At 40.4% G+C, this 9,004-nt stretch overlaps 1 long non-coding RNA gene across 1 annotated transcript in view; it reads left to right on the top strand.

The window, feature by feature from the left end:
• The window catches only part of LOC135409949 (uncharacterized), an 80,076-nt gene that overhangs the window by 5,183 nt on the left and 65,889 nt on the right, over positions 1 to 9,004 (top strand). The window lies entirely within an intron of this gene.

A 9,004-nucleotide genomic window follows, 5' to 3' on the forward strand; every position in this document is an offset into this window, starting at 1 on the left:
TTTGATGAACTATCAGTACTGACGGAAAGTCACCTTTTTCCTCAGTTGGAGTTTGTTTACCTTTTGGGGACTGTTTGTTTTATTGAGCAAATTCCTGGCTAAAAATCCAATAGATGGCAAAGGATAATTAAGCAAAAGACAATGGTGACTTTATTTTGTGATGAATGAATTCGGGAAGGAGAAGCAGGGAGACATTAAAATAGGGTTGTATAAAAAAGCACTGTAATGGTTTAATATAGCATAAAAATGCTGCTGCAAAAGCAGTGAATCCATAGATTTCAAAGCACTCTGAATTTATTTAGTTGTAAATAAGAAGGATTTATTAGTGTTAAAATAATTAGGACCTATCTGATGACTGTTAATAGGATGGTAAAGAGCTATTTGCATGTAAGTATGGGCATCTTTAAAGGATATATAATATATATTTGTAGTTAGTTTCAGTTTGCTTAAAACAGCAGCGTCTTATTCTACTGACACATGTTTTTACTTACAGTAACTACTGGAGTTATAAGGCTGAGATGGAGCTCTTCTGCTACCAAATTACTGACAGACCTGTAATCCTTTTACTGACTAAGCATCATTTCAAAACTGTCTCCAAGCCTCCAGCCTCCAAGCATCCAGTGCCTCTGGTGTTCACAAACTTCCTCGTGGTAGTTCAAACTGCACATAAGCCAGTGTAACTGAGCTGCTGCCTCATTAAGGGATCCCATTCCCCCAGCCGTGGTTTCCCTCTACCTTCTTTGCATCAAACCCAATGAAAATGAGGGTACAGAGTGGTTCTGACCAAGGCAAAACTGTTCCTTGTTTCTCTTTGGTTGATTAGGTTTATGCTGAAATTAACTAATTTCAGTACAAAAGGACAGTTTAAAAATGAACACAAAACTTGTGAATCAGATACACCACCATGTTCTATCTTCTTCATAGAATGTACAGTACATTGGATGTTTTTTCTCTTTTAAGATCATAGATGGAAAGCCATTATTAGAATTTTTCTTTTAGACAAGAAATGCTGATGCAGCTTCTAGAAGCCTTCTGGTGGTCTGAGCCATGCTTCTGAATCTTTAGACACTCTACTGCCATGCCTATATTAAGCAAAGGGAAAAATTAAATTATCACAGTTATTTGTTTGTAGTGGAAGAATATTGATTTCATTATGAAATTTAAATTGTTCGTAAAGAGGTATTTGAACATTCTTATGTATAGGTGATTTTAGGGAAATGCTCTCTGGAGTGTATTTTCTTGAGTGACGTTTACGGTGTTTTACATCCCAGAGGACTCCAACAGTCTCAACTGAGATGAATGAGTCACAATATATTAGCATTTTTCTCATTTTCCTTACTTAGATTAAGCAGAAATACGTGTTCTGTAACCTTGAACTTTAGAGTTATGAGCTTATTATGAGTTTGTCTTTCCTCTGCAATGATTACTCCCTAGGACACCCAGGTGTTTTCAGGAGCTGGATGCCACTTATAGAACAGGAACCCTGTTTCTAATGCTTGATCTTCTGACATCAGATTGAGAAATACTTCCCACTGATGTGCTTACATCCTCTGAAAAACAGCCCTGATAATGATGGCAAGTTCCAAATAGTAGCTGCTTCTAATTCACCAAGTGCTGAAGCCACAAGAGAAGTTAATAGAACACATGAGAACAATATCTTTATTTCATGGAATTACTATGAATATGTTTCTTAGGCCTATCTCAGCTACTTAGTTCCTACTGAACCCAGGCCCAGATTCTTTCACAATGTTTTGGTAAGTTTAAACATTTGATCAAGTAGGTTCTGATTCACAGGGAAGCAAACAGGTTTGATTTTTTTTTTCTTTCCTTTCTTTCATAAATCCTAAACCAGTTAAACTGCATTCCTGTTGGCCTGGCGTCCTTCATGAAGAAATAAGTGTTACACACAGTACGTATGCAATTTCTGGATAGAAAACAAACTGTGGTTCTACTAGCAGGTTTAGCTTACAAATCATCAAGGAAGATGAGGTGGTTCATGTTGTCCTGATACTGAGACACAGTCTGCTAAGATGTGGTTTAGACTATGAAAAATAAGTTAAAGACCAACTGTCTCAATTTCCCTCCATGATTTTAAATGAGACAACCACAGAATTTACTCAAACAGAAAATGAATATTTTATTTCATTTGCAGTTCCTGATGGTTTCTTGTATTCATTAATGTCTTTGTGCTTTGTTTCCTTACATCTTTCCACTTCTTGCACATGCTCTTTTTATGTAGTGGGTGTTTTCATTCACTACAATAAATAACTCCTCACAGTGGACTTGTTCTCAGAGGTGCTGGATGAGGGGAGAGAAAGGGACGGTGGACTGGCTACCAGGAAAATTTTGTAATTTATTTACAAGGCAGTAATTAATAAATAAAACCAAACAAACTTTAAACAGCAGCTTTCTTGCACCTTTAAACAAAATTATTCTTCTACCCTGGAATCTGATTTGGAATGGGACCTTATGTTCACATATCCTTTGGAGCATTTACAGTCTGTAGCAGTGCATTTCAAACACTTGAATGGCCTTGCCATTTTCTGCCTACCAGTAGTTTTGTGGAGCTATTTAAGTAGCTTAAATTTTAATCCACAGGTATTTGGAAGAAGGATGAATCAGTGGTCAAAAAACACAGCTCATTAATTTTACATAATAGCAAAAGAATAAATAGGTCAGTCAGTATTCTGTGCCTTATTTTACTAGTAGCATAGTCTAACTGCTGTGTAGTTAGGGTTTATAGGGTACTTTGAAGATGTAATTTGTTGTACAGGACTAATGTTTTGTTCATACATTTCTACATCTAGCTATACTCAAAAAGAAATACTTGACTTGCTTGAAGCTTTTTTGAGTTTCTGGTGTACAGTGAAAGCAAGCACGCTGGGATTCAGCTGACCAAGTGCCTCTGTGTATCTCTAGTTACCTGGCTAGACCCCCCACTACAAACAGGAAAGAAATGGCTGCATTTGAGGAACAATTTGTTTAGTACTAAAGTACGTGTCTGGAAATAGATCATATGAATCATTTGTGTTCTGCTTTGTCCTTGGTTTTGCAAAAAATGTATTTCTGCCTCTTCAGGTCCTGAGAAAGCTCTCTCTTGCATATGTGAGCTTGCAGAAAGCTCTGGTATTCCTGAGCTGTTACAATGAAATTTCTTGTTGGACATACTGACAACCCTTTAGATTTCCTCTGACAAACTTTAAAGCATTTTCAAGACCTAGAAACTGTCTCACAGGGGGAAATAAATTGATCAGTTCACATGCTAAGCATCTGCCAACTCTGTATTCACATTTTTCTGCACTGTTTTACTTAGCCTTTTACTGAATGATCATCATTGTGACTACTTTCACCTTCCAGAGAGTAGAGTGCTCCACGTGCTCAGGGACTGTCATGGGGCAACTGTTATAAAGACTTCTATTGTATGAAGTTAGGAAAATTAGCATCTCTTGCTAGACAATTCACTGCTGAGGGGTTAGTAACATAGCAAAAGCTTGAAACATCTAGTAAGGGAAGAAAATTATCTTATATATCTTATATATATATCTTATATATATATATATATCTTATATATATATCTTATATATATATATATATCTTATATCTTATTATTATATTCATGACTGAAATCTGTTTCAAAAAAGACATTACTTTTATTTGTTATACTCTTAAGGATTGAACTATGTCTGCATCAATAAAATCCAAGTAATGATTGGCATCTGGCTACTTTTATAAAGTTATGTCTATTTTGTAAAGCACATGAGAAAAGACAAATGTGACAAAAGAGAAGATATATAATGGAATTGCACTGTCTGTGAAGGTAGTGGCTCTGCAGATGCACCCGTGATGCACTGCATCACACCCAGTGAGAAGCTACAGTCCCTTTACAGCTCAGCACCTGCAGATCTGCACTTGATTAGGCACAGGACCTCCATGGGATTTAAGCACGGGTATAGCACTGAGGGTGCTGAGGTATAGCACTAAGGGCCTTAGGGATTCAGAACTCAGAAATGCACGTGTCCACCCACACTTCCCAGGCATGGAGTTTTGTGTGGTTAGCCACTGTACTTCGGTAGGCTGTTGCTGCTGCCGGCAAAACAGAGTGACGCGAGTTACTGGTCCCACCCACCTAACGACAATCAAGTGAAACTTTTCCTCCCTATGTTGAAAGATCCGCATGGAGAAACCTTTCCAGGCCAGGAGGGGGTGGGGCCCCGAGTCTGCAGTCGGGCGCGCTGTATGCAGCAGGTAGGCAGACAATTCTTTTACAATTTGCTGTTCTTCCTTACCACACAAGCATAAAAGAAACCCAGATGAAGCTACTGCTTTGATCTTGCTCATTCTTTTTTCGCCACGTGAGTAGGTTACATGTGAGTTCAATAAATGACAAAAAAAGAGAGGAAAAAAAGAAATAGCAATTCACAGCTTCTGTACCTGTGCAACCTTATTAAATCAAGACAATCTAGAGCAATGCTTTCCAAATAACTATGGTAATCCCTCTCTCTGTGAGACATTTACTATTTTTATTATCATATTTGGTGTCAAATTGCATCTCATTAACCATTTCAGTCAGCTGAACTACAACTGCAATGTAGTGATTAAAGGCAGTGAAAGAAGCAGAAAGAAAGAAAGAATTGGAACTGCTGAATGCCCGTGTGAGATTGTTTAAAATGCTTGAGGAAAATGTATTCTTAATGGGGTATATTGATTCTGTGATCATTTTTATTAGAATTAGTTTTTAAAACATTATATTTACCATAGGTATCCTTGCCATATATGTGTTATGAGCCTGGGGCGAACAGGATGATAATGCTTGCACTGAGTCAAGTGACAGTCTTCAGAATATAGAAGATCATAAATTCCTGGCTGACCGAGAAAGAGCAGGAAGTGTGCTGAAGTATTCCTCCTATGATGTAGCAAGATCTTAAGCAGCTGTCTTGTATTCACTGTATATCCACAAGCAAATGTGTCAGGAGATTGGAGTGGCTAAACATGGAGCTTGGTGGAGATCCAATACAAAAAGGGAGTGTAGAGGGGATGGAAGCAAGGACAGGCTACAATGGAATAATTTAGAAACATTGCCTGAGTTTGTACGGGTAGCCTCAGGGGCTCCAAAGCCTAAATGTAGTTGAGACTTACATGGGAAGCAGAGCAAGAAGAGCTTCCACTGCTGTATTAGTATAAAAAGCCTGAGCAAGAATACGTGGAACTATTGCTGAATGGAGGAGGGGATGCAGTGACGGCAGACATGGATAGAATGGAGATGTTCTGAAGTTTATTTGCCATCTTTACCACCAAAATATCCCATTCCTCTGTGCTTGGGGAAAGGGTCCGAAGAGAACTTAAAGTGTTTAACCAGGGATTACTTGAGAGAGTTTGATGAGAAAACTCCATGGGAGCACATGGACCATGGAGTGGTCCAAGGTGCCAAAGAAACTGATTAGATGTCTCTGCAGAGTCACTGTATCAAATCAGAAGAGTAATGGAGGTAATAGAAGGTTCTTAATAACTGCAAATAGATAAATGTTGCACCCTTCTTCAAAACGCCAAAGACAATCTGGGGAACTGTAAACTGATCAACATCACCTCGGTCCCCTTGGAACTTTAAGGAATGGGTCCTCTTGAAGCACATTTCTGGGCATATGAAGAAGAAGGTGATTGGAAACAATCACCATAGATCTACCAAGGGTAAATCATGCCTGACCACCTGATTGTATTTATGATTCTATGACTGGATTTATGGATGAGGGGAGAGAAGTGGATGTCATTACCTCAAATTTAGCAAGGCTTTTGACATTGTCTCCAACAATATTTTTACATCTGAGTTAGGATTTTGTGGTCTGTGGATGATTTGGTTCAAATAGGATGGTTAAATGAGTTGTTCTCTACCCAGAGAACATTTACCTGGTTTCCTAGTAGAGTACCACAGGGATCTAGATGCTAGAAAGATCCTGTTTAACATCTTCACCAGTTACCTTGAGGAGGTGATGAAGTCCACTTTCCTCAGATTTGCAGATGGCACCAAATTGGAGGGAACAGTGAATATGCTGTGGGCAGTGCTACAGTACAGAGGAACCTAGGAAGGCTGGAGGAATGGGCCAAGAGGAACCTTATGAAATTCAGCAAGGACAAATGAAAGTTTCTGTCACCTGGGAATGCTGAGCCCTTGTATCAATACATGCTGGGGCTGACTGGCTTTACTGCAAAGGCTCTGGGGAGTCCTGGCAGAGAGCACGCTGCTCATGCATCAAAGTGCTCTGGCAGCAAAGATGGTAACAGCATCTGGACTGTGCTAGAGGGAGCACAGCCAGGAGCTTGTGAGAAGGGATTATGCTCCTGCTCAGCACCTGTTAGACCGCATCTAGACACTGTGTCCTTTTGAGCCCCTCCAGAAAAGGCGTTGAAAACTTGGAGCCGAGTTCTGCTGAGGCCCCCCAAGATGGTTAGAGTCAGAGCCATGTGATAGAGAGCTAAAGGAACTGGATTTATTCAGCCTGAAGAAGAAGTGGCTTCAGGTGGACCTGGTAGCAGCCTGCCAGGACCTATGAGGGAGTTTTCAAGAAGAAAAAGCCAAGCTTTTCACAGTGGTAACTGGTGGGAGAACAAGAAACAGCAGGTATAAATTGAAACAAGAAATGTTCAGCCTGGCAATGATGAAAAGAAAAACATGTGAAAAATAATATTGGGATTGGGTAAAATGGTTTAGTCTCAAGCACTAACAGACCATAAATAGTGAATAGTCAGACACCATTTCCTGTGTTCCTGGCTCCATCCACCTAGTACAGAAACCTAAGATACTTTACCTACCACGGTGAATTTCCATTGGCTAGCAATGAAACCTTTGATATATCCCATATTCTTAATTATAACAAGAATATTTTTTTCTGCAAAACACAGCTGTAGTATTTCAGTTAGTGAAGGCTCAAGCCAGTGTCTGCATGGCATGGTGCAGGGCTGCATGCACCTGCCTGCCAATTTTCCTTTATGGGATAGCTTTATTTATTTGGCCTGGCCTATGGGTTAGGCTTCTTGGCAGAATTTATTAACTGGGACCTAGTGCTGCAGGAATGGGTTGCACAAGCACCTGATCACACTTATGCCTGGCTGGGTTAACATCTGCTGTGCCCCTCTTCTGTAGTCAGCAAAGGAACTGCAACCTCAAGCCTGCTTGTTTTAACTGGCCTAGCCTTGCCCAGTGTTACATTACTACATAGTGTGTAAAAGGATTGGTTTTGTTTATTTTTTTCTGTTTAAGAAAGGATGAAGCTGGTGTGGTAGGAGAGGATGAGGGCAGTTCCAGTCTTTCCATTGTACAAACCTGACACAAGGTCCTCACTCACTTCCCTCAGCCATGCAGCCAGAGGTTGTGACAGTCACTCCTTCCTGTATGTGGAGCATGCTTCGGGATTACTCATAACTCATGGTCACCTGAAAAACCCCTAGAGTTTCAATTTAGACATGTATTCCCCAATTTTGAATGTGTAGGATAGTACCTGGTCTAATATGAGGCAGAACTTGATCCTGCAGCAAAGTAATGCTCCTCTTTCACCTTCTATGAGCTCTGAGTTTCCTCCTAAAGAACAGGAAAATATCCAGTTCCTGATGGTTGTAGCATTAAGGACACCTCTAAATTTTGTCACTCAGTGGTCTCAGTATGGCTAGAGGGTTTCAAAATATGGCCCCCAGTTTGGCAAGCATGTTTTGGTGGCTTTTTGGGTCAGAAGATGAGATGAAGAGAAATGATTGGGCCTACTCACAGGGATGTTACTATGACACTTCTGCATGACTGGTAGGAACTGATCTGCTGTGAGTGAGGCCAGCAGCCCTGGTCTTGAACTTCTAAAAGGTATTACTTTTAGTCAAGAAACTTGGCCTCGAATTAGTCATTAACTCTATCATTACCCATGAATGATTCTAAACCAAAAATGTTTAGCTTAATGAGTTTATTAGTATAGATCCTAAAAAGTGTAATGCTGCTTAATTTTGGGGAATATCAATTCCCAGAGAAAGAACAATTCATGTTGAGTTATGTTGCGGTAAGTGAACCTGTTTGCCCAAATACTCTCATGGCACAGTAGGGGAGCAATGAAAACAAATGTGGTCTCACCCCTTCATTCATGGATCTGAATAGTTTTCTGGATGGCGTGTAGCAACACAGATATTTTACTGCTGGTAACAGGTTCTCTGGAGGAACAAGTGTCAGAGAAACTGGATTACAAGAGTGGTTCTGAGTCACAGAGTCTTCTGGGATCTTCCTGCATTGGTCATTGCTCAGAGTCAAACTAACTCCATTGACCTGGAGTCAAACTAACGACGAGCTAAATGGTTTGGAGGATTTTCCTGTTGAGGGTGAGGTTGAGGAAATTTGGCTACTGTCTGTTTGCCTTTGCAGTGCTGTGTAAAGTAGTAGGAGACTTGGAGCTGATCCTCTGCATTACCAGCTGATGACATGTCCACCTCTTCATACACTCAGAGGAAGACTGGGTGCAGCTGGTGCTCAGAGTGACCTGCAGGGTACGTTGCTGTATGGTGCTTAATGTCTAGCATTCTCCTTAGCTTCCAGATATCATTCCTTAATTTTTAGTGTCAAGTGGGAAAGGAAAATTTCATGGCAATGGCCCTGGGATGTCTCTTGACATCTCCTGCTGTGAGGAAACGTGAGCCATGATTAAGAACAGGCTCGCTTCTGAAGGCAAAGTGGTTGCTGTGTCTGAAGAAAAAAGGTCTGTCAATATTCTCAAAGATATGAAGCTGTGATCCATTGTGGGCATTCTGATGCACAGATGTGAGCAGCCAGGCACGGACGGCAGAGCCTTCATGTTCACTGCTTATCATTTTTGGGGAGTCCCTCTGAAGTGCATGACTAAGTTGCTCAACAACACCTGAATTCTTGGGGGATAAAGCCTGTTGCATAGCTGTGCCCTGTGTTGCAAAGGCATGGGTGATTTTAGCATTAGACATCACATGTCACTGCCTTCTGAGTTAGGGAGTTAATATGTTTCTAGAA

Source organism: Pseudopipra pipra, chromosome 1, assembly GCF_036250125.1.
Source record: "Pseudopipra pipra isolate bDixPip1 chromosome 1, bDixPip1.hap1, whole genome shotgun sequence".
Taxonomy (NCBI): Eukaryota; Metazoa; Chordata; class Aves; order Passeriformes; family Pipridae; genus Pseudopipra; species Pseudopipra pipra.